At 45.4% G+C, this 25,238-nt stretch overlaps 1 long non-coding RNA gene across 1 annotated transcript in view; it reads left to right on the top strand.

Annotated features, from left to right (window-relative positions):
- The window catches only part of LOC108445141, a 32,371-nt gene that overhangs the window by 1,954 nt on the left and 5,179 nt on the right, over window positions 1-25,238 (top strand). Inside the window, exon 2 of the long non-coding RNA XR_001859892.1 lies at window positions 6,685-6,811. This is a non-coding gene — a long non-coding RNA (uncharacterized LOC108445141). The remainder of the gene's footprint in view (window positions 1-6,684; window positions 6,812-25,238) is intronic.

Here is a 25,238-nt window from a genome sequence, read left to right as displayed (position 1 = left end):
AACTCTGTGTTGGAAAAGCCATAAAGGATTTTTCTATATTTTTGATAGAAGAGATGAGAAATGCACAGGGCCCGTGCCTTAGCTCCAAAATCATCCACCTGCAGAATGGCAGGGAATAAATATAATTTGTAGCTCTCATCTTGATACAGATCCATCCTCTCCTATAATGGAGACCTTTCTCTAGCAGAGCTGGTTAAATTTGAACTAAATCTCAGCAGGGAAATTTCAGCCACTTCCTGTTTCTCTTCCTGCTGCAGCTCCCAAATAAAAATATTGAAGACACATGCTCGACTTGCTCTTCACTGCTCCACAAATGGGATTTGGGAAGAGGAATGGAAAGCTGTTGGGGCAAGAGCTTGGTAGGAATAAATATCTGTTGGGATGGAGAGCCTGGCACAAAGATTTCCTGGGAAGATGATGCTCAGTGACTGTGGTACCTGGATCATGGAAGGTTCCTCTGTCACACGTCCCCCTCTGGACTGGCTGCAGGCTGGAGTAGATGTGAGACAACACCAGAGTGCAGAGGGGTCAGAATAACACCTGAGACTCTCTGGACATGACAGAGGAACCAGAGCACAGAAAAAACCCACCTTTGAGCTTTAAACAAATGCCAGTTTTGAGGTGACAGCTCCAGCTGAGTCATGTTTATGGGCTTGAACACCACTCAGAGACCAGAAGTGATTGGAAAGGCCTGAAAGACTCAGTTGGACTCTTCCAAAACACATGGAAAACCCCTGCTTTGACACCAGATGTCAAACTGACGTTCAACCTGACCTGCCAGACCTGAAATACTCTTCTTGGAAACCAATGCATTTTTTGGATCTCACAAGAAGAGGAAGAAGAATGACAATCACAGCATTGTAGAAATGCTTGGAGAAGTTTACAGAAGATCAGAGTAACCCAAGTTCTTGTTAATAGATCCCTCAGGGTGGACTAGAGGGAAAAAACACTGAATAAGCAGTGTTTGTAAATATATTAATGTAGGGCTTATTTTAGAACAATTTGCTTACAGAGGAAAGCAAGTGTGTGGCCATTTTGGCTGTTATTATCTACAGTAATATGAACTATAAAAGCCTAAAAATATCACTTAAGAAAATGCATAAGAAAGAGAAGGAAAAGATGAGAGTAGAAAGATCCCACCACGTGCAGACTCTGTAACGAGCCTTGGTTGTTGCAATTTCAATGTCTGTTGGTCAAAGTTGTCACTAGAGACTGAATCAACCAGATGTTGATGGAAATCCCCAGAACATAACCTCTGCTGGGTTTATATTCACTCAGGTTCAGGTGGGATCACCCAGGTACCTCCCCTGGGGTGGGAGTTTCCCACTGGATGATGGAAACTTGTGGGTCAGGGACACCTGGATGATGGAATGTTGTGGATCAGAGGACACTTTGGGAAGCTTTGACACCTTCAAAGGCAACACAGCTGCCTCTTGCATCAGCCCAGTTGCACTCCAGCTCCACTATGTCCCATCATGGCCCATCAGCAGCATCAGCACCTTCAGGCTCTGTGTGGATGTCCTGGCACTGCCTGGGCAGGGGAGTTATCACAGCTGAGTTCACTTGATAAGGACAAAGAGACAAAGTTCCCTCCTCCCAGGGTTTGCCTCTTTCCTTATCTGGTCCAACACCAGCTGCAGCCTGAGCTGGGCTGTGCTCACCCCTAGGTGGGTGCTTTGCACCTCGGCAGCTTCCCCTGAACCTTTGAGCCACCAGCATCCCAGTGTCTCTTCCAGTGTCACATTCTTCTCCCTAGACCTGGGAGGACTGGACAAGGGTGTCCGCGGAGGAGCAGCGGCTTCTTTGCAGTTTGCTACAGTGGGCAAAAGCCCTTCCATGATTTTAGCAACGTGTAAGCCATGAACCATTTCAGTCTCACAAGAGATGGACTTTTCCAAAACTCATGGAGAACCTCAGGTGAATTGGCACCCATTTGACCTGGCCAGCCAGTCCTAAAATACACTTCTTGGCAGCCAGAGCATTTTTTGGATCACACATTAAGGGGAAGAAGAATCTGTGCTGCCAGGGGATGATGTGGGGAGTGCTCACACCCCCTGGCCACTTGCTGATGGTAATGGTGCAGGAGAGAAACAAAGCAAGAAGAAAAATCAAGCACATGTATCTCCCTATCAGTATGTGCTTGTTATTGTCATCATTGGCTTTCTTGTATTTCAAGACTTGTTCTTTTGTCCTGAAGTTCCCTGTGATTCAGGGATAATCCTTGCATTACAAGAAAAAAAACCCTGCTATTTTTTTTTTTTCAAATTGACAGAGATTTTTAGGCTTTATCCATGATTCATGGTCTGTCCTGCCCTGTCTCTAGAAGCCAGAAAATATTTGTCCTAGCATAGCCTAATGGTGAAAATCTAGGATGCAAATAAAAGAAGCCCATGTTATCACTTTGAATCTTTATTTAGTCAATTTTAAGGCAGTCTTTTGATGTTGAGGGACATGGCCCTTAGTTTGGGATGCTGGCCAGGCTGTTGGAGTTGGCAGATGGCCTGTTGGCTCTGCTGGCTGCAGCCTGCCCTGCCACACCAGGTCAGGAACAGCGAAACACACCCAGGCTGCCTGATGTGGTTTGGGAAAATTCAGCAGGCAACACTGCTGGGGTTTTAAGAGACAGAGAAAAGGGAAAAAGACAGCAGGGAGAAGATGCTTCTGTTGAAGATACCTACATAGCAGCTCTGCTTTAATAGCATTAATTGATGTTTGACTTCAGTGAGAGCAGAAAGATAGAGATAAATGAATGAGCTGTAGAAAGAATGATCCTTGCTGGAGCTGCCTGGTAGGGAGAGACAGGGAAAGCACGAAGGTTAAAAGTCTAATGACAAGCATCCTTAATGATTGCTTCTCCTGTATTCCCTCTGGGTAACATTTCCTGAGTCTAAATTGTCTTAAAACCACTCTAACGTGGCTGAAACATTTCTAAATATAATTCAGCTCAACTAATGCTAAAGAATATAATGGAATTTCAGGAAAGAAAATCAAGCACAGTAAGTTTTTTAACCATTACGTGTCTTTCAGAGCAGGCCAAATGGTGCATGAATTTGGGTAAATAAAGGAGAAAAAATCTTTTTTTCGTGTTAGCTGGAGTGGAAGTTCACCTGTCTGCAGCAGCACACAGGCTCCCTGCAGACCGTGTCTCCATGGATCCATGGAGAGCATGAACTCCTGTGCTGTGGCAATAACAAAAACCTCGCCTATAAACCTGGGGAAAAAAATCAAGGCAGCTTGCTGAAGCAACACTGAGAGTTGCCACAGATGGTGATTTTTCAGTGCTGGGCAAACAGATCTGTCTGTTGGTAGCCACAGGTGTACAGGGGAGGCGGCATCACCCCTTCTCCAGCAGCCCGAGCTCACCGGCTGCTCCAAAGTGATGTGGAGAGGCTGCAGAAAATGGCTTAAAAGCACAATTAACTTCCTGTAACAATAGCCTCTTTATTCTTCATTATGAAAAGGCCTGAAAGGGAATTTGTTTTCCAAGATAGATGTGAAATGAAGCTCTATCAGAACAAGTAACCTTGCAAGCCAGACACAATAGGCAGTATCTACCCACCGCTTCCTCCCCGGCCCTCCCCAGGCAGTGCACAGCAGCTTGCTGTAAGCCTGGTTTTGTCTGCTCCCCCTGCTTATAAATTACACTCATTAATAATATTTTCATTTCTTGGGAAAGCAATAAATAGTAAATGTGCCTCTGCAGTTGCTGCCCTGCTCGGGGCCAGGCTCTGGCGTCTCCCGGGCAGGAAGGTTAGAGGGGTGGGATGGATTCACACTGCTGGGTGAGAGGCTCTTTGAGCTGCCACCTTCAGGTAATGCTGCTCTCTCCCTTCCCTGATCTTCCCAAGTCCAGCCCCAAAGATCATCTGTAACTTAAAGAGACTCACACATAGCACAGACTTAGGGTGTGAGTACAAAATCCACCTGATGGACCTATTTGTGCATTTTTACTGCAGTATTTGAGCAGTTAATGCAGGGAGTGGCCAAATTTTGAGCTTTGGCTCAATTTTTCTGTAGCAGATGTGAGAGAAGACACCTGAGACAGCTTCCCTTGTCCTTGAGGGACTTCAGACCCCAATCTCTCTAAGCATTGCTACTCAGGTCTGTTTGCACTATCCTACCAACAAGTGTGAGGGTGATGCAGCTGCTTTTGGTATCATGGAAATGTTTTCCTTATTTCCCTTTGGAAAGCCTAGAAGTGAGACCAAAACTGGAATGAGAAGGATGCAGGAGAATAAGAATTGGGATTGCTAATTTTTATGTGGGTTTCAGAACCGGGAAACAAAATTCACTGCAAACATATGGGGAAAAAACCAACAAAACCTTCCCCAAAATTAACCAACTCCCAAATAATGTCAGTCAAGAAAAGCTGATAACAGAAAGTTGGCAGAGAACCCTTAGGCACAAAATCCAGTGGGGGAGTCTCCAAGCACCAAAACTGGGTGCTGGGTGCTATTTGCAGAGTAACCAAAGGCTGTGGGTGCCTCACAGAAAGGCTTTTCTTAGGAATTAAGGTAGGCAAAGCAGGAGGAAAGGATTTGTTTTCCCAAGCTTTGTCAGAGAGTCGATAGCAGAACTGAGATGTGAGCTGTGCTTCCTGCTGGCAGCAGGACACTGGACACACCTCTCTGGGGAGCAGGAGGGGCTGGTGGCAGGTGACCCAACTCCAGACAGTCCAAGTAAGGGGCTCAGTGGAATTTAAAGGGAAGGACATGGTAAAGATGCTGTGTTCCCCCAAGTCAAATTGATCAGGAAAAGGTTTTTGGGGAACTTGTTGCTCTTACAAGGCAGGAAAGGGTCACACCTTTTGACTGCAGCATAACAGGACTTGGCTGCTGACTCCCTGATGTCTGAAGATCTTTTCAAGGTCTGACCTGTCTAGAGATCAGTAAAAAATAAGGTTTGCTCAGATCTGAGGCTGCTCTCTCCAAGTGTGCTCCATCCCCCAAAGGCAGTGGTGCTGAAATGAGAGATGCAGCTCCAGGCACATCTGGGGACACAGCTGGAGCTCTGTAGCCAAGGACAGCCCAGGGCTGGGGCAGCCAGATGAGGATGAGCAGGAGAACAGGACAGAGTTCACTGGAGCAGTTCCTAAAGCAGCCAGCTGAACAGGGTCAGAGCATTGCTCTGTTTACAGCGCTGGTTTTGACCGAAATCTGCTGAGCACTGCCACGTTCCGTATCTTGAGGGATAACACAGGCTAAGAGCATCCCCTCAGCTGGGATGGCAAGGCTGCCTGATTCTGGTGTGGGGAAAACCAGTTCAGTTATATGGATGAGAGCTGTGCTCCCTGGCCCAGGAGATGATCCCTGGCCTGTTTTATTTGGGAGCACAGCCCCAGTGTGACAATGTCTGTGCACCAGCCCTGGCAAGTCAGCAATCAGGTCACTCTGCCTGCGTGACTGCTCAGCTCAAATTACTGCTGGCTGCCCAGGGCATGCATTCCTAGAGCAAGGAGGACTTATTAAATCCTCCCAAAGCCCATGGGTACTCAGATCCATCTTCTCTGGGCACAGAAATAAATCCCTGCTCCCTCCTGCGGGTAATTACTTGCCTGCTCAGGCTCCTTGTACATGCATGTGCAGTCGTGATTTGCATGTGGCCAAGGCTGTCAGTCCTCCCTGTGACTGTGCAGGTAGAGCCAGCAGGGAAACACTGGCTGTGGCTGTCTCCAGGCTGGGTTCCAGCTTCTCCAGAGGTGGCTGCTCTCTGTCAAGGCTCAGGAACAGCCTCAGGGCAAGAGGTGATGCAGGCAAGAGGGTAGGACTGAGCAGGTGATCCCCAGCCAAGAGGTAAAAGCATCTGCAGGAATTTAAATGGGAAGGGGGATCTCAGAGGATAGAGGGGAGAAAAGAGCAGGTAAAAAAGCATGGGGAGCAACAAGACTTATTCAGCTGAGGCTGTGGCGGGATTCAGGCAGGATTCTCACATATTACCATATCTAGAACCCTGGTTAGTGGATATTTATGGTTTCTTCCTTAAACCTGAGCTAAACTAAATAAGGAATTATAAAGGTGTGTGGATTTACCTAAACTACGTGCCCTGTGGAAAAAATTATGATTTCTACTCACCTTGTAAAGATCATGGGCTTTCTTACAAATTGTTTCTGTAGTGACCACAGCAAACCAAGAGCTGTCCCTAGAGCCAGCCCTGCAGGACCCCATCCCTGCAGGGTGTGATGGGGAAGCTGTCCTGGTTTCAGGGATTGATATCTGAAGCAGGAGGGCCCCACCAACACCTTTGCAATCTGCGTCAAGGCAGGGAGAATTGCTGTCATGTTCAAGCTGTCTTGGAGATAAACTGAGTGGGTTTATTATAAACCTCCTGTGTGACAGAAATATTGCAGAAAGCATCTCTCCTCTCTGAAGAACAGGCACACATAACTTGGTGTGGCAGTTCTTCTTTCCAGGACCTCAGGGCTGCCACAGGTCTTCCCAGTGCTCCAACCTTATCCTGGCCTGGTGGGAGATGTTCCTTGGGCAGCTTGTGGACACCCCACATTCTGCTTTTCTCTTTCCTGCTCCAAAGTGGGCTGAGGTGCTCACTGGGCTTCACCATTTCTGTTTGCTGGGCTCAGCGTGAGTGCTCACCCAGCTTCAGGACCAACAACCAATCTGTTTACTGTCCCACCACCTCCGAAATTTCCCAAGTGGAAATGACCACAAAAAACTTTCCCTGTTTCAGATATCAAGCGTGAGCCAGAAAGGATCTGCCTGGGGACAGGACGGAGAAGAACAACTGTGAAGTTTACAGGGAAAAGCATCCAAGACAAGTTGTCCCAGCTGCTCCCGCCACCCCTCTGCAGAGCCAGGTGATGTTTCTCGTGAGGTGACCCAAGCTGCAGTTTCACAGGCACTATGAACAGGCTCGCCAGGCTCCCTCCTGCTACGGCAACATATGGTGGTGGGAGGGTGATTGACTGGTACAATGTGATTTTCAATGAAATGTCTTGCAGACAGAAGAGTTCCAGGTGACTAGAAGTAAGCAATCATCGTGCCAATCTCTCAGCAAAAAAGGGTCACGCGTTGAGTACGGCAACTTGAGGGAATAAGGCAGCTTTTTATAGCGAGTAATATCTCTTCTGACAGTGCAAGTGAACTGCTTCAAACCACACTTGGCTGGGAATGTGCAAAGATGAATGGCTTTGTCTCTCAGTAAGTATTACCAGGAGCACTAGGAAGGATGAGAAATGGTCTGTAAAGTAAGCAATAGCTAAAAATCCTCTTCTTTCCTGACCTTATTGTAAAGAAACCTTTAGCAGTGCAGGGAGGAAAAAAAAGAAATGTAACGAGGTGTCCCTGAGGGGAAAGAAAAATCCACCCTACAGGGAAACCTGGAAGCTTTTAGTAAGGAGTGATAAGGATTAGGTGTGATGAGCTGGAGTATCATAGTCCACACTGGCAGCAGCCTCATCTTTCCCTCCTGTTAACCTCATGCTTTGGTGGTGGACTGAGGCTTGGCTGGGTCTGGGAGCACGGTGTGAAAGGTGTTTGTCCTTCCAGGAAGAGACAGCTGGAGACAACTGCCTAAATAAATAAAACAGGTACAGGGGGTCTTTTATCCCCCCCTTTTTTTTTTTTCAAGCCTGTTCAAGGTTACACTGAGAAACTGAAGCCATGTGGGGAAGTGACCACAGATTCCTGCAGCTTCACAGTCTAACTCATTGCTGGTCATTGTGTCTTAGCATGGTTCAGAACCAGGAGATGGGTTCCTGGTCTTTCATAACCTGGAGTTCAAACTAATGGTGCCTTCAGGATTTCAGGGAAGTGTTGGCTTCTTCGCAGTTCTGGGAAGACTGGAGAGAGAGGCATGTGAAAATGCTTGTTTAAATTGGGAGGGGTTTATTTCAGGGAATGATGCACTCTGCCTCGTGTCTTCCCAGGGGCGACTTTGCAAGGATTGGAAAGCATGAGAGGATCCACCTTTACTCTACAAAATGCTTTGTTCCCAGACTGGTGCCTTTCATGAAATCAGGACTGGGAGCCATGTTTCTCCACAGCATTCAGGTGCCTTGAGTGCCAAACCCATTGTTCTTCCTCAGCCCCAACACCTGCACAGTAATTAACCCCGCTGAGTCCCCACCTGTAACCAGCCCTCTTTGGAAAGCCATCAACCCCTCTCCCAATAACATTTTCCTTTTGCGTGTGGGACTGTCACAAGACCTCTCCCTCGCATTAAAGTGTTTGTATTCCCAGTATTTTTGGAGCGTTTTCCAGGGGCAAGCCCTTCTAGCAGACCTAATGTACATTACTAATGTACAGAGTTTACTAATTATTGTCTTAATGCGAACTGGCTGACTCAGTCTGCTTGTAGGGGGAAAAAAATCTTTGGTGATGTTATTTTTCTGGATTAAGCAAGAGGGGAAAAAGGTGTGAGAGAGAGGAATTAGAGACACCTCCAAACAAAAGTCGTGTGTCTTGTACCGTGGCTGCCTGAGCATATGGTCTTTTATGGAATTCCAGGCCCTGTCAACTCAGAAAGCAAATGTTCCCTCTCTGCTTAGGCTGAGAGTGAGTCTGCTCATCTCTGACCCTGTCACCGAGGCATCTGGCAGGAGTGATGAACTCTCTATCTCCTTGTGTTAAACCTGAGGTTATTGGTTGTTTTGGTTCTGTTATTATTTGTTTTTCCCTAGGGGGAAGAAAGGAGCAGGGATATAACTAAAAGAAGTGATAACCAGATGTTTGGTATTTCCATTCCAGCTCAGGCTTTGCTCAGATGGAGTTTCCCCACTGATTTAATCAGGGAAACAGTCCCTTCCACCCTCATATCCAGAACCAGCTCCAGCAGTTGTGGGTCTGCTTGTTTCCTTCTCCACAAGTGCATCCCAGATGTGCCCGTGTTCTGCACACAGAGGCAGAACATCTGTGCTGGAACAAGGAAGGAGAAATGATGATGTTGTTGGGTTGTCTTGCATGCTGAGATCCTTTCAAATGTATGGGGCAAGGGGAATTTTGTGGGTCTAAATTAGGGGCTGAAGGACTAGGAAGGGCAGGAATCACTCACAGTTCTCAAACCTGATCAAGCAGATCCTTTTCCTTTTTGTCAAGACAGTGAGCATAGGACATGATGCTCTTCTTGCTCCATCCCAGTGCTTGGATGATGAGGATGATGCTGAAAGTCGTGGTCTGAAATCCAGAAATCAGGGATGTGGCAGCTGTCAGGGGGATGTGCAGAGCTGCAGTCATGAAAATTGGCACATGAAGGGTCAGCCAGAATTCATGGCTGTGCATTATTGCCTCCCACAGAGGTGTGGCCAAACTCCTTCTTGTCACTTCCACACAGGTTCCAACCGCTCTCTTTTAATCTTTCATTATCTGAGCCACACATCACCAAAACTTCCTGCAAGCTCCTGGTATTATAAATTATACAGATTATTATTATAAATTTCTACTCCACATGAACAAAGCCCGGGTGGACTTTGAAGAGTTAATGATACATTTTTCTTTGGCATAATTGATATTTACTCCTTTTTTTAGCCTGAGATCCAAAAATACCTAGAAGGCATACGGGACTTTAGGATCTCCTTTATACCCTTAATTCCTGAAGATCATTGCAATCAAGGAGACTTTAAATCCCCAGATAAGTCTCAGAAAAGGGATGATGAATAGATAAGAAGCAGCAGTGTATTGCAATAATATTCATCCATAAATCTACCAGGGTACTTAGAGTGAAGAGCTTGCAAAATAAAAGTGAGGTGGGAGGAGGGGTGGGCATTCGGCCCAACACAAAAGTGTGAGCAGTGCCCTGTGGATGAATCTCACTTTTCTCATTAAAAACAAGCAGTCCCATGACACCAGAAGGGGAGTTCGGTTTCCAGAAGAACTGTGTGACTTCATTTGGAGTGAACCAAACACTTCTTTATCAGCCTCTCCTCTGCCCGATTGCTCCTTCTCCTCCAAACCTGTAAGATGCTTCATGATATTTGGATAAATTCAGCCAGGGAGTTTCACAGCTCTTTGAAAGGAAGATGCAGAGACAACTGAGAAATCATCCCTTAAAAAATCAGAGATTTAAGGCTGCCCTGCCTCTTTTTCACCGCCGCCCTTTAAGGGAGTTTGGAAACACGGGTTTAGGGGAGCTTAGGAACATTGGTTGTCTTCCAGGAGGGAGGAAAACAGGCAACACTCTCAAACCCAAGCACCTCACATTAAGGCATTGGGCATTTCCTTGGTCCCTCTGAAGCTCCTGGGTGGGAAATTAGGACCAGGCCTGGGGGAGCGTGTGCTGCCCATGGGGTCTGATTTTCAGAGATGTTACAGAATGGAGAACAAGAATACCTTCTTTATTTTGCCTCCTGGAGCTCTCAGACCCAGACAAAGAGATTTTGCAGCAGTAGATTTGTCTCTTGGCTGTATCTTCCTTGACTTTGTGAGGCCACTCATTAGGGAGAAAGGCTGAGTTTCCTCGGGGATCACACAGCACTGACTACAGTGAGATGCCGTCATATTTCTCTGCTATAATCTGGGATTTCAGGCACAGGAAAAGTGGTGCCACCCTACTGTTTTGCCTGATAAAATACTGGAGTCAGAAGTCAGCTCATTGCAAAATAAATCAGTAAGGAAACCCAACAGGAGAGTTTGGCTCATTGCGATTCCATGGTTTGTTTTCCTGTCTTATATTGGAAAGCCTGGTTTTCCCAAGGGCAGAGACTTATTTGCTTCAGCAAAATCTGTAGGACACTGTGTGTATAAAGTCCAAATCAGCTCTGTCTGTCTATCCCATTAACACCTTTCTTTTCCACTGTTTTTGGTGAAACAAAAATGACCTTTCAAATCAAAGACTTCTGAAGCCTATTGCGGAAAGCTTTTACATTTCAAAATTATTTCAGCTTCATAATAAGGACTGTTTTTTCCTTCCTCAATCTTCTGCTTCCTGCTCAGCACAAGGAGTAATGTTGTCTCAACTTCCCACACCCTTTCAAAATTTTTTATTGTATTAGGTTTTTCCTTTCCAAGTCTTCCCTCAAACCCTTCCTGGTGTTGGAAACAGTTAAGTTTAAAAAAAATCCCAACCAACCAAACAAGAAAGTGAAATTAAAGTTTGCTAATTGAGAACTTCTGCAAAAATGGAGATGTTTAAAAACTTTAAGTGTTGCAAAATATAAAATTCGAGAAAGAACATGAAGAAAAGCTAAAGCAAACAAACAAAATGCTTAAATTGTTTTAAGTGGTTTTTAAGATCAGATGTTTCCCACTACCAACACTGAAAACAATGGAAAGACGTCTGAACTTTTCTTCTGGTAATTACATTCTTATCATCAATGTGGGGCACTGATAAATATTCTGGCACCGCCTTCCTGGTCTATAATGGGAAGCATTAACTCAGCATAAACTCCATCAAGTTGTCTGAATTCACCAAAACCTTCTCAATATAATCTGGAGGGACCAACTTTCCCCTGGGTAAAACCTTCATCCTTCTATTTCCCAAATTCCTGTGAATGTGTCTGCAAAGGTGGCAAAGAATCTCTTAGAAAAGTTAAGAAAACAAACTGAAACTAAAGAAGGACCCCACTGGCACTGATGGACATGTGCACTGTTACCACCCTGTAATTTATAATTTACAGGTTTCTGTGAATTTGACACGATTCTAGAACTGTTGTTGTAAGCTAGAGGGGGAGAAAATGGCTGAATCCAAACTGAAATAATTATTTGTGGGAGTCAGAAAATGAGCGTGTCAGTTGTTTGAAGAGAGTATCAGAAGCATGAAATATAGATCACCAACGCTCTGTAGCTGTGAGCGAGTTGTCCCTGCAGTGTTCTGTCAGACTGCTGCAGAATATCCTTGAAATCTTTTCTTTCCAAGAGGCAACAACAGCTTCAAACCCTTTACTGGCATGTCCAAGCTCAGGATGCAAACCTTTGCCTGAGGAAGTTGTTTCCCAGAGAGGTTGTGGATGGTCCATCTGTGGAAGTGTCCAAGACCAGGCTGGATGGGGCTTAGTGGATAGTGGGAGGTGTCCCTGCTCATGGCAGGGGGTGGGACTGGATGATCTTTGAGGTCCCTTTCAACCTAAAATATTCAGTAATTCCGTGATTCTCAGCAAGGATCAGAGGTAGGGAAGGTAGAGAAGTTGGCTTGGACTGCAGGTATGCATGGAAAGCCCGGGATATAATTTTCAACCTTTTCAATTTCACTGTTTTTGGATTGAGAAGCAGCTCTGTCTCCTTTCCTTTAGACTCCCAGTGTGTGGGAAGCAGGTATGGGCTTGTGCCCAGGGCATGTTGACACCATCGCTCCCACTCCCAGGTCACTGAGTCACTTTAATGCTACCTGGGCAATTTCATAACATTTTGCCACCTAAATCCGTGGGATCCTTGACTTTTTCACACGGAGCTGAGAGGTGCCATTCTGGTGAGGGTTGGGCTGGAAACCAAACATGGGCAGATGAGCTTTGCTGGCCTTGTCTGGGAACACTCTCCTTAGTTCTTCTTCTGGAGGCAGAGTGATCTTCACAGCAGCTGACCTTAAAAAAGGGAGCCTTGCTGGGGAATTTTCAACTTTATTAATCACTGCAATAGCATAAATGGCATGGCCTGGTTTTCAGCAGTGATGATAGGAAGTCTCTGTAGGTGGCACTTTTCTCAGGGAAATGAGGATGCTGCCTGTGCTCTCTGTCTGTCTCTGTCCCAGGCTGCTTTCTGAAGGGTTCTGGCACTTTTCTCAGGGAAATGAGGATGCTGCCTGTTCTCTCTGTCTGTCTTTGTCCCAGGCTGCTTTCTGAAGGGTTCTTTACATGAGGATTCATTGCTCTGTGCTCAAATGAATATTTAGGTCAGGCTTCTGCTAATAAACCAGAAAGACTTTCTTGTTTCCCAGCTGTTAATTTAAAAGGTAACACCAGCAAAGACCATTGAAAGAAGACGTGAAATTTATTCCCTCAGGCTGGTTGGGAGAAATTTGGTGACTGGACTTGAGGGGGGTAAAATATTTCACACAAGAACTTAAGGGAACGGAAGAAGATTCCCAGTCACTGCATTCTTCTTTCAGACATGACCCCTGATTCAGAATGGAGAGAAGAAATTTTAACCACTGTGAGCCATGAGCTGTGAGCCTTCCTGCTGAGCCATTTAAAGAGATGCCTCTGCTGCTGCCTTTTATTTCTGCAAATTCCCAACCATTCCAAAATGCTGTTTCATTTCTAGAAGATCTCTAAACCTAAAGTTATCTTCCAGTCCTTACCAGGGGGAGATGCTCTCAAGCCACAAGAGACAACCACTCCATAACCCAAACCCCAAGCCATTGATTTCTTCAAGAGTTATCACAGAAGAATCCCAGCACTTAACAGAGATTAGGAACTAATGAGGAAAAAAATATCAATCACAATGCAAGTCAAAACACGTTACTTTCATTTTCCAAAGAACTGAGAAAAAGATTAACTTTCCGGCAGAACTTTCACTTTCTTTGTGTCAAAGGACAGCTCCTGACCCAAAAGTCTATTGACGTCTTCCTCTTTGTTGGCAAAACAGAGATCATCACTTTAGGGAGCCCGTGCCGCTGAAACGAATATAACAAATTCCCATTCAATCAAATGGAGTCTCTCCATGGCTTTGGACAGCAAACTAACTGCTGGGGCTTGATCTTAAACCTCAATAATATTTCCAAAATGAGCTTCCATGGCAGGGCTCTGTCAGCAGGGCTGCAGCTGTGGAGAGCTGGGGGCTGAGTTAATCACCAAGGAGGGATTCAAAGAGCCACCAGGAGCAGAGATTTTTGTCTCCTGGGTCGGCACAGGCGGTCTCACAGTGAGGACCCATTAGTGATGCAGCAAGACATTGCATGATAATGACTCTGAGCCCTCCTGCAAAGCTGTAAAGCACTGGTAAATGTTTGTGTGTGGCAAAATCTTGTACCTCAGAGGAGAAATTAAGGGTTTTTCTTTCTGCTTTCTGCAAAGAGAGGTGAAATGAGCTTCTGTTGCATTCAGTGGTCAAAACTGAGAAGTGGCTGTCCTGATGTGAAATCATACCTCAGATGTTGCACGTGTGAGAGGTTCTGGCAAGTTCAGGTGTGTTTGAACCAACTGAATCAAATGTGCAGAAAAGTCCTGGTTGAGACTGTGGGAGCTGCTCTTCACACACAAAGTGAAAGAGGAGCACAGCCCTAAGACTGAAGTGGAACTCAGGCAGGCAAGAAAGGTTTATAGATAAAGAGGAAAGGAAAATCACTTTGCCTTTTTTGTATTAATGGAGACCTGAGGTTCAGCTTTCTAAGCTCTTAGAGAAACCTGAAATTTGATTCTCAAAGCAGTTGAACCCATACCACCTGTGAGACAAACCCTCCTGGTCATAAATATGGAGTAATTTGAAAAACTTTCCTTCACGTGATTTGTTCAGGGACAGTGATATTTGTGCAGCATCAGACCTCATGAATTCTTTTACTTCCTTACTGAAGCGAAAGGATTCACAAGTGAAGTGACTCCTACTCCTTAGTTCTGTCCATAAACCAAAGGAGGATTCCATGAGATTTCCCATTATCATTGTCAAGTGGTCTCAGAACGGCACAGAGGTATTGGGATTGCTAATTTGCCATTGTTAAATCCACTGATGCCATAAAGATTTTTTGCCTTTTCTTTCATACCCGTTATACCTTTTTTACAACTTCTGTATTCTTAGTGCTTTTTGCCTACATGCTTGGACTTGTTTGTCAAGCTAAGAGACCAAACATTTTAGAAGCTTCGTAGCTTAGGGATCAGTGTGCCCCAGACCCCAAGGTCCTCTCCAGAACACATTCTGTAAACTAAGATAGAACCATCCAGGGGAAGGCTCCTTGGGGAGGGGGGCTCATTCAAACTTCTAATTGGGGAATCTTTGATAGATATGCTAATTAGTAAAACCTATAATGCTAACCAGATCTTTTGGGGGGGGATATATTCGGTGGGGTGCATTTCGATGCATATGACCTGGAAGTGTGCACCTAAGGATCCTTAAAATAGATACCAAGGTAAAATCCCTTTTCCCCTTCTACCCGTGTTTGACTCTTGATTTTAAGACCAGGAAAAGACATCACCACCAGCCTACTGCAAACCTATAAAGTACAAGTCTCAGAATCTGGTTGTTCTCCAGATGCACTGGTCAGGCCAGATCTGGGCTGGAATTGTCATGTTCTGTAATTAACAGCTCATTAAGGGACTGAACCCACCCAGAGAAAACCAGCTGCTCTTTCTACACCATGCATTAACCCCAACCCTAAAGACAGTTATGGCATTAAAATTCCTTGGCTCACAAGGAGCAATGACCAGATTTTCCCTTTACACTGAGAAAAGACTTGGAAGAATGGAATTGTGTGAGACTGGCATAAACAGCATCTGATGGAGCTGAACCTCAACCCGTGATGGGTGTTTGAGGTTGACCCTTGTTGATTTGCAGGGCTGGGATGGTCTGGCTGATGGCTACCTGTCTTTATTTCCATTTATTGCATTCTTCTAGCAGAGTTGCAACTCCTTTTCCTGATGAGGAAGAATCCTGGCATAGCTCTGAGAATTTGCCCGAGTGGTTGTAAAATTTTGCATTTCCTGATGAATTTTGAAAAACCCTGTCAATCCCTGTCCTTTCCTCTTGTTTCTGATTCTCACTTCACAATAAATGCAGGATGAAACCAGAGGAAGCAGCAGCTTCTGGAGTGGCTTAGAAACCTTTAACCAAGAGGAAAGGTTAATGGAGTAGAGTTAATGCAGTGGAGTTTATTTTTAATAGAAAAGAAGAGACTTTGAGATGACTTGGCAGAAATCTTCAGCCTTAGGAAGGAAAAAGATGATAGTGGGTAGTTTTCTCTCTGATGTCATGGTTAATAAACTCAGGATATAATTTAAAGCTGAGATTATTTGGGAGATGTGCCACGTCAGGCAAAGGGAAGGAGATATAAGCAGTGGGTTTCTAATAACTCAAAACCTCCTCCACTCTTGGGTTAACAGTCCTCTGGATTCTCAGGTTTGTTTGTTATCCAGTAAAATCCACAAACACTGACCTTGGTTCTTCACATAGCTGCATTAATAAATTGTTGAAGAAAGACAACTCTGTAATTATGCCAGAGAACCTTTCTGCAGGTAGGTGAGTACTTGGTGCTCAAGATGAAACAAGGTACCACACATTAACATTTCTGTGGACATATTATGCTTTTATGCTTTCCTGTGGCTTAGATTCTTTTCCTTGGTAAATAGCAGGAATGTGGAACACCTCGAAACATGGACAGCATCAGTCGTTGGTTTGTAAACATTTACAGAGAGCTTGGATGGCAGAGACTGAATAAGCACAAAGCTTTTTCTTGACCCAGTGAATGAATTTGTAACTTCTGGAATCTTTTTTTTTTTAAATGTACCCTCCATTCAATCAATTTGCAATTCACCCCAGCCCTGACACTTCTGGCTGTTTGAGCCAGCAGTACATCTGTGTGCTGGAACCCAGTCTGCTGGGCAGCAACCATGTGAAAATTTGCTGCTTTTTGGAAGACAATTTGGGAGAATATTGGTGCCTCTTCATGGCTTGGAATGGATGAAAATCATGTCCTGTCTCAGGGACCTCATTCCCTGAGCTATCCCCCTGGAAGCTGGGTGGGAAAACCTCCCCTGAAGTGCATTAGCAGTTTCCTCAACACTTAATGTGAGCTCTGTGGGTCTGAAGTGGGGCCTGGTGGCATCACTGTGCTTCAAGCCACGCTGCTCATTAGGTAATCTCAAGAGATGACGCAAAGCTTTGGAAGCTAAATTAGCCCTTAATTAAGAGAACTTAAAGAAATGTAAGAGCTCTTAGCTGCTCTTACCACTCAAGCCATGATTAAAATGCTGCATCTAGCACTCGATAACCCTGTGCAGTGAGGTGGGTTGGTGCCAGCTGGCTGGGAAGCAGCTTTGTGGAGGAGGAGCTGGGGGTTTTGGCAGCACACGAGTCAGCAGTGCATCCTCGTGGCAAACTGTGCTCAGGGAAGTGTTCACCAGGAGGTTGAGAGAAGGGACTCCTCACCTCTGAAGCAGCAGTCGTGACACCACTTCTGGAATGCCATGTCCTGTTCTGCACTTCCCAAAACAACAAAGCCTGGAGCATTCAGGAGTGAGCCCTGCAAAGTGTCACCAAGAGGTTCAGGATCCTGGAGCACATGGTGTGGCAATGGCTGAGAGCTGGGTGTGCTCAGCATGCACAAGAGAAGGCTTGGTGGCATCATGTTGCCATCTCCAATATCCAGTGTGGCCCTGGAAGAACCAGAGGTGATGCACATGGGAAACTCTTATTGGATGTAATGGCAAAACAAAGTCACCCTGTGACTGTTGAATCACTGAAATGGGCTTCCCAGAGAGGTTGTTGGCTCCCCATCCTTGGAGACATTCAAAACTCAGGTAGACAAGCTCTGAGCAATCTGATCTATTTGGCCCTGCTTGAGCATGGGCTCTTTTCCAGCCTGTTTATATTATATTATATTATATTATATTATATTATATTATATTGTTCTTTAAAATCGACTGCTGTCTCATGTAGCATATTTCTCTGTTTATCAGCTGACAGCTCTCCGGTGAGGTTATCCTAACCTGCATCAGGGAAATTGAATGGACTTAATCAGTATATCTTTACTAAAAATGTATTTTTGTCTGCAACAAGCCAAGCAATGAGAGAATTGATTCTTCCCAGAGAGGTTGTAACCTTCAGCAGAGTGTGAATAAAGAAAATCTGGGGGAAGCGATCTCTGGATCTAGAAGACAACTGCTCTCGATAGACTCGGATATTTAATTTTTTTTCACTCTCTTAAATCAGGCCAGCTCTTGCCTGGGGCTCTTTTTGAGTCGTAGCATACAAATTGCTTTGGGGGCAACCATACCATGGAATTTCTGTCATGAGGAACACACGGAATGATAATAAAGGCAGTGACTGGAGGCAGGGAGATTTTGAGTCCGTGGCTCCCAGGCTTCGAGCAGGGTCTCCAAGCTTGCAGCAGCCTGGCACTGCAGAAGGAGCAGACAGACACTGAGCTATCAGATTGAAAACTGTGCTGTTCCATGAGTGATACGAGCATAAGATGGGCTGTGGAGGGTCAGACAAAGCTTCCTGCCTCCAGAAATGGCTAACAGCAGATGCCTGGGGCACAGTGCAAGCATGCAGCAGCACGGAGCGATGCCTCTCCAATATGTTCTGCATGTCTCCAGCAGGTGGATTAAGGGGTTTGAGAATTGCTGTAATCTTTGTCTTTAGAAGCCCTTGATTTGACTTCTCCTCTGTGAGTTGCTTTTTGCAGTTCCTGGGAGTACCTGGGCTTTGCTACAGGCCATGTGGATGACCTTTGCTTCTGGTCAGCCCCAAAATGCCACAGGACAATGCTGTGGAGTTCACGAATCTTTACCTTCTCTTCATCTTCTTCATGCTGATCCAGCAATACTCAGGAGGTTGTATTTACTGGAGTTTGATCCAAGCACCAAGCTGGAGATTGTGGAATCACAGAATGGTTTGGGTTGGGAGGGACTTTGGAGATCATCTCGTTCCAATTCCAGTTCCAAGAGACACCTTCCACTACCCCAGGTTGTTCCAAGCCCCGTCCAACCTGGCCTTGGACACTTCCAGGGATGTAGCATGAATGTTCTTGAGGGTTCATGGAGGTTCCATGGTTCATGAAGGTCCACCTGAGGTTGCTCCTGAGGCCAGCAAGGAGGCTGGAAGGTGCCTTCAACCCCATTTCGAGCTATGGCACAGCCTGGGGGCTGAGAAAAATTTTAAATCACAGAGGGAACAAGTGAAAGTGACCTGTCAAGAGTTGCTAAAATTTGGGCTGACATCAGCGCTTCTGGAGCTAAGATACCATCCTCTAGGGAGAGGAAAATATGGAAGGCAAGGCTGAGAGAGGTCTTGGAAGCTGGACCTGACTTCACTGCAGTGAATAGGCCACTTGCCACTGTTGTGGTTATTCCTCTCAACATTTTTTTTTTGCCCCTGCTGCTGTTTAAAATGATGGGAAAGGGACTTGCCAGCTCCTGTTCCCAGTGTGAATGCACTTGCTGTCTTATTCCGTGTTTCCAGAGCAAGTGCATAATGATGGACCAGGGTTCAGCTCACTGAGAGTTTGTTACGGAGTTGGAGCCATTATTATGAAATTACCAAATAAAACATACATTTTCATTCCCATTGGTAATAAAAATTATCGAAGTACCTCTCCTGGGACAATTATAATGAGATAATGCAGAACTCCTGACTGATTCCAGGGGCTGTAAAAAAAAATAAAATCAAAGAGCATTCAACAAGACATTAGTATATGCCTTGGCTCCAATCACTTCCCTGTCTCATGGGGTAATGAAGTTATCAAATTAGTTTTAAAAAGGTGAAACTTCCATTTTTCAGCCCATCTGACAGGTTCTCCCCTGAATAATGTGATTACAATGAGGTGCACAGGACAGCATGGGCCTTTATTGCTTTTGGTCTAGACACTACAGGACATTAAGAAATTTTGCCCTCTTGTCTCCACGGTGTAATGTTTATACTCAGAGTGTCCAGGCCAATCAAGTGATAAAGAACAGGGGTTTAGGTTTTAGGGGTATTTTTTTCCCTTCTGCACACCCCAAACATAAATACAACCGTATGTTCCAGCCTGCATTTGCAGAAATGAAGCATAAATGGCCTACTGGGTTATATAGCTCATCTGTTTCCCATTACTGCTCTGCAGCAAATTACATTCTTTCCAAAGAGCGATGCCGGCATGGACAGCCTAACAGCCTCCTTTCCCGGGGATCCAGGATGGAGGTCATGAAACATATTCAGTGCTGCTCTAACAGCCAGTTTGTCAGCCTGGCATGAGCAGAAACCCTGCCCTGAGATGCTCTGGTGGCATTGGAGAGAGCAAAACGCTCTGAGAAGATGCTTCAACCATCTCTGGAACAGCTCCCTGCCTTTATTGAGCATTGAGAGTTAACAGGACACCAGCGCTCCTGATTCAGGCACTCCAGTCACGTTCCAAAGGCAGGGCTTTGCCCCAGGGCTGAAGCCTCCCACAGTGTTGAGTAAGAGGAATATTTTTCATTTTTCAAGCTTTGCCGTCTCTCCATTTGCTGGGAAGTGAACCCCAAACTTTCAGGAGCAAGAGCATCATCTCCTGCGGTTCCCAACTGAACGGCTCAGTGACCTCCGCGAGAGCAGGAGCACATCCTGCATCCTGCACAGGTCAGGCTCAGCGGGGAGTGATTTACATACCCCTGGAGCAGCGAACAGAGGCACTCGGAGCCCCTTTCGGGAGCAGGGATGGTCCCACTGCCTGGCCCGAGCCGGCTGGGATAGCCCAAGTAACACCCCTCTCTGAAAAATGGAAATGGGCAGCAAAGCTGAGCAGCCTCTGCGTCCTCCCGAACGACCTGTCAATACATCAGCGCTGGGCACCCCCCCGCCGTGATTCCAGCCACAGAGCTGTCTAATTTCCTTTGTAAAAGAGCCCCACAGGCAACAAATGCACACGCAGAGCAACTTCTGTATTTACCTTGACACTACATGAGTCACAGCGCTCGCCTCTTGCCGAGCAGCCGTATACATTATCGTCACTTTGGCATCTTGGTTGCTGCTCTCCCCTATTCTCCTTCTGTTCAGCAGAGCAGAGAGGTTGTTTAGGGTCCCCCCCAGCCCCCTCATGCCTGCACTGCTTCCCTGAAAACCATTACCCAGAATTCCAGCTTTCCTTGAAGCAGCTCTGAACAAGCTGTGCTGTGTTTTCCCCCTCCAGGCTTGCTTTTTTTTTTTTTTTTTTTTTTTTTTTTTTTTTTTTTTTTTTTTTTTTTTTTTTTTTTTTTTTTTTTTTTTTTTTTTTTTTTTTTTTTCCTTTTAGCAATTCTAGCAGGAAGGAGTAATTTATCCAGAATTAAAACATCTGGTTATCGTGCTCCCCGGGTAAGTCAGCATTGAAATAAGAGGGAAACAAAGTGCCTGGCTGTCTCCGTCATGGGAGAGGAGGAACATGACCCGTGTCTCCATAGAGCCACAAGGTGACAGCTGACTGTGGAGCTCTGTGGAGTGGCCAGGCTTTGGGAGCAGAGGCAGGAGACACACACACACAGCTTGCTGAGGCTAAAAGTAGAAGGAGAAAGTGATAATTTTTTTGAACCTTGCATTTCTTAAGGATCACCCAGTTGCACCCCTGCCATGGGCAGGGACACCTTCCACTATCCCAGGTTGCTCCAAAACCCATCCAACCTGGCCTTGGACACTTCCAGGGATCCAGGGGCAGCTTCTCTGGGAACCCTGTGCCACAGCTTCACCACCCTCACAGTAAAGACTTTTATTCCTAATATCCAATCTAAACCAACTCTTGTTCATTTTGAAGCTTCTCCCCCTTGTTCTGTCACTCCAGGCTCTTGTAAATAGTCTCTCTCCATCCTTCTTGTCAACTTGTTTCTCTTCTCCAGGCTGAACAAACCCAATTCTCTCAGTCTAATTCTGTAATTCAGCTGCATGGACAGAGTACCTGGAGAAGTGCCGAGATGCTGATGGGGGGTGGACTTTACAGTGAAATCACCTTTCCAAGTCTCCCCAGATTCTGTTTCTCCCCTTTGCTCAGGAACCCAGACATGGGAGAAGCCAGCACTGCCTCATTCTCCCTCTCTGAGGATTTCCCAGCTTCAGTCAGGTGGGGCAGGAAGAACCACCACTTCCCAGTGAAAACAGTTCCTTTTGCACCAATTTTCCTTTGCAGGTGATGACCAATTCTCCCCATGACTTCGCACAAATACTGCCACTATTGCAGAGGGGCCTCTCCAGAAGGATTAAGAGGAAAAGCCATGTCCTGGGAGCCGGGGCAGAGGAATTAGGGCAGCTCTGGTGAATGTGTGATTTCCATTAATTGTTAATGCAAACCTTTGAAACTATCACTGTTGTGAGCGGTGCAGGATGCTCGTATCACCCAGGAATGGCTTTTGTTATGGATACAACAGCCATCCCGAAAGGCAGCCATGAGGAAAGGCAGAGATTCAGTGATGACACGCACAGGTGACAACACCCCTGGATTTGGGAGTTGCTGTGCTGTCAATGGCTGTGGGGACAGTGGGTCTCCTGGGACCACCATCAGCCAAGTCCTGAGCTTTCCCTGTGCCCCATCTGGATTTCCTGGTGCTCTGCTCTCTCTTTTGAGAGCTCTCATGCTTTTCCTAACATCACAAGTAAGCATTGCTCTGACCCCAAAACCTGTGTCCATCCCATGAGGTTCCAGTACTGCAGAGCACTGGGAGCCAGTCTGGACCAGGAACCTGTCCCAAGCAAGACATGTTTTCTGATAAATGATACAGAACTGCTGGAATTTGAGCTCTGTATAGAAGGTGAAGTATTTCAGGTCTTGAAATGGTGCTGCCTTCAATAACATCTTGAGTGTGGATGGTTGTGACAAAGCTCCAGCAGCTCCTTCTTCTGGCACTGCGTGGTGTCTTTGTCAGGGACAAAGCAGGATGGCACAGCAGAGACATAAATTTACAAATACTACGGTGTGATGTCAAGTGAGGGGGTGTGTCCAGAGGGGAGCTCAGCTCCTCCACCTGAAATCCAAGGATGTGCCTGTTGGATGTGTTTGGTACAGACTGGGATGGTGCTGCCGCATCTGGTGCTGGCCTGTGGAGTAACCTTGAGCAAGTCACTTCACCCCTCCACTTCTTCCCTCTCCTCCCAGCTTTGCTCTGATTAGTTAGGGAAGGAACTTTCCATTCCAGAATGTGCACCCAGTGTTTATCACGCCGGCGCATCCTCAGGCTACCGTGTACAAATAATGAAGAGCAATAATAACTGCTTGCCAATCAGCACAGGATCAGGTTGGCTGTTTCCAAATCAGTTGGAAATTGTTCTTCTCTTGCTTTGAATAATGTGATGGGAATATGTAAGAAGAAGTCTTGTTTCTTTTTTTTTTTTTAATTTTGTTTTTTTGGCTAGCAGCTAGAACACCCTTTATCAGCATTCCAAAATATGATTAATGCTAATCTTGACCTTTCCAATATTCCATGCCAGGAAGTTGATGAGGCTTCTGTGTTGTAAAGAATCAAACAGAGGTGTTTCTATCCACAATGAAGTGTTCTTTATTAATGAATGATTTGCTTACCAGGAAATCCAACAATTCCTTTGCACTGTCTTTTTTTCTTACAAACCTGAGGGAGTTTAATCATTTGGAGTGGATTGGAAGCATAAATATATTTATGAATTCCTCATCTCTTTCCCCCCTTTCTCTAAAGTCAGAACACGAAGTCTATTAGCTTATTACTTTAGGTCAGAGATTTTTTTTTTTTCTTTACCCTTCCACGGAAAACACCTGGGTTATCAAGGAAATGAATGTATCAGATCAATCACCATTGTGATATCTGGTGTCAGCTGTTTCTGAGACTCCCCACAACAAGCAGAGTACATCTGCAAAATGTGAAGCAGTAAAGGCTGTAGTTGTCCAGCTTCCAAAAAGGAAAATGTAGAATAGTTTTCTAGACTTGAGTCAGGTGTAGGGATCTGAACCTGGACCCTGCAGCATGGTGACAAACTTCCCATTATCTTCTTCTGTGAGTAAAGCAGAAAATCCTAAACAACTTCCCAGACTCTCATAAATGACATGAAAATGCTTCAGCCATTGCTCTGAAAACCTGCCAGAACCTGAGGTTTTGTCAGGTCCTTCCAGAAGTTTCAAGTCCAAGGTCAGGGAACAGTGGAATGAAGATTATGGAGGGCAAAGTGCTTAATAGCCAGAAATTGAGGGATCATTGGATATTTTGCCTAATTAATTCACAAATGCAGCATATTAAGGTGACCAAAATCTTCTGCTACCAAAAGGGTCACATGGATTCATTAAGTTCTTTGAGAGTCACAGATAGGGGGTATGAAAGAACTGTAAAATATATTTCTTATTTGTCATTATTCGTAATTCAGGCCACTTATCTGCAATCACATTTCTCCTGACTACTTGTGTTCCCTGTGATGGGGATGTCTCAGGCCATTAGTGCCTAACCCTCTGAATAATTAGGCTGTGAAAATCTCATGGCAGGATTTATTATTTTTATTATTATTTGCTACTTTCCACTCTGTTGTGATAATTCCATTTGGTGTTGGTCTGTTTTCATGGAGAACAATGCTCATTCATATAAAATCTTTTTTTTGTTGTTGTTCAAAATGCCTTTCATCATGTGATTTAACAGACCATGAAACATCTGAACATTGGTTTTCAGATTTTCAACCCAGTGCCAATATTTTGATGACATTAATACGTTCCTTGCATCACCCCTGGAATACTTATATGAAGTCACCCTATTATCTTCTCCTTTTTCAGCTGTCCTTTGTGTCCTTTCCTCATGGTCCTCCTGTGGCATAACAATTTCTGTGCTAGAGGTTTCACTGACGGGCTTCTTCCACCCTAAATGTCACTCTTGGACACACCTATGGTGAGAATTCCTACTGGTTCCACGAGAAACTCCTGGCTCCACCCCACCCTGCATAAAGATGCTGATTTTTCTGTCTGATTTACTTGTCCTCAGTGACCATCAGCTGGCCAGGACTCTCACAGCCTCCTGCAATCCTTTGCATTTCATTTAAAACCAGATTTATTTCACCAGGCCCTGCTGCATGTCACCCTCAGCATCCCATGGGACAGGTGATGAGGAGAGCAGGGGGTTCCTGCTCAGGGAACAAATCCTACTGTGGGACTCTCTTACAGCTGTCAACGTGGGCAGTGCTGCAGTCATGGAATCATGGAATCGTGGAATGGTTTGGGTTGGGAGGGACCTCAAAAGTCATCTCCTCCCACCCCCTGCCGTGGGCAGGGACATATTCCACCATCCCAGGCTGCTCCAAGGCCTGTCCAACCTGGCCAGGGCCTCACCACCCTCCCAGGGAAGAGTTTCTTCCTAATATCTAATCTGAATCTCTCCTCTTTTAGCTTAAAACCATTTCCCCTTCTCCTATCACTGAGGAAAAAGTCACTCTACCTCTGTTTTACAAGCCATCTTAAAGTACTGGAAGGATGAAATGAGCTCTCCTCCTCTCCTCTCCTCTCCTCTCCTCTCCTCTCCTCTCCCATCCCATTCCCCCTGACAAACACTAAAGGATTTGAAGACCAGATTTGCTCTGTCTCTACACCTTAATTTTAAAACCAGTCCCTTGCATTTTCCATTCCCCTCACGAATCCCTGACTCTGTTGCTTTCTGCATTCCCTGCACTCGAGCAAACTCTGCTCATTTATCTGCAACTTGCTGAAAAAACTCTTTTTTTTTCCCCCACCACAAAAAGCTGTTGTCAAAAACTTCAAATCATCTCATCCATCAAGTGCCATGT

The sequence above is a fragment of the Corvus brachyrhynchos genome, unplaced genomic scaffold (genome assembly GCF_000691975.1).
Source record: "Corvus brachyrhynchos isolate BGI_N302 unplaced genomic scaffold, ASM69197v1 scaffold182, whole genome shotgun sequence".
Lineage (NCBI taxonomy): Eukaryota > Metazoa > Chordata > Aves > Passeriformes > Corvidae > Corvus > Corvus brachyrhynchos.
Note: the sequence above shows the minus strand (reverse complement) of the source record. Positions and strands in the feature narration are given on the sequence as shown.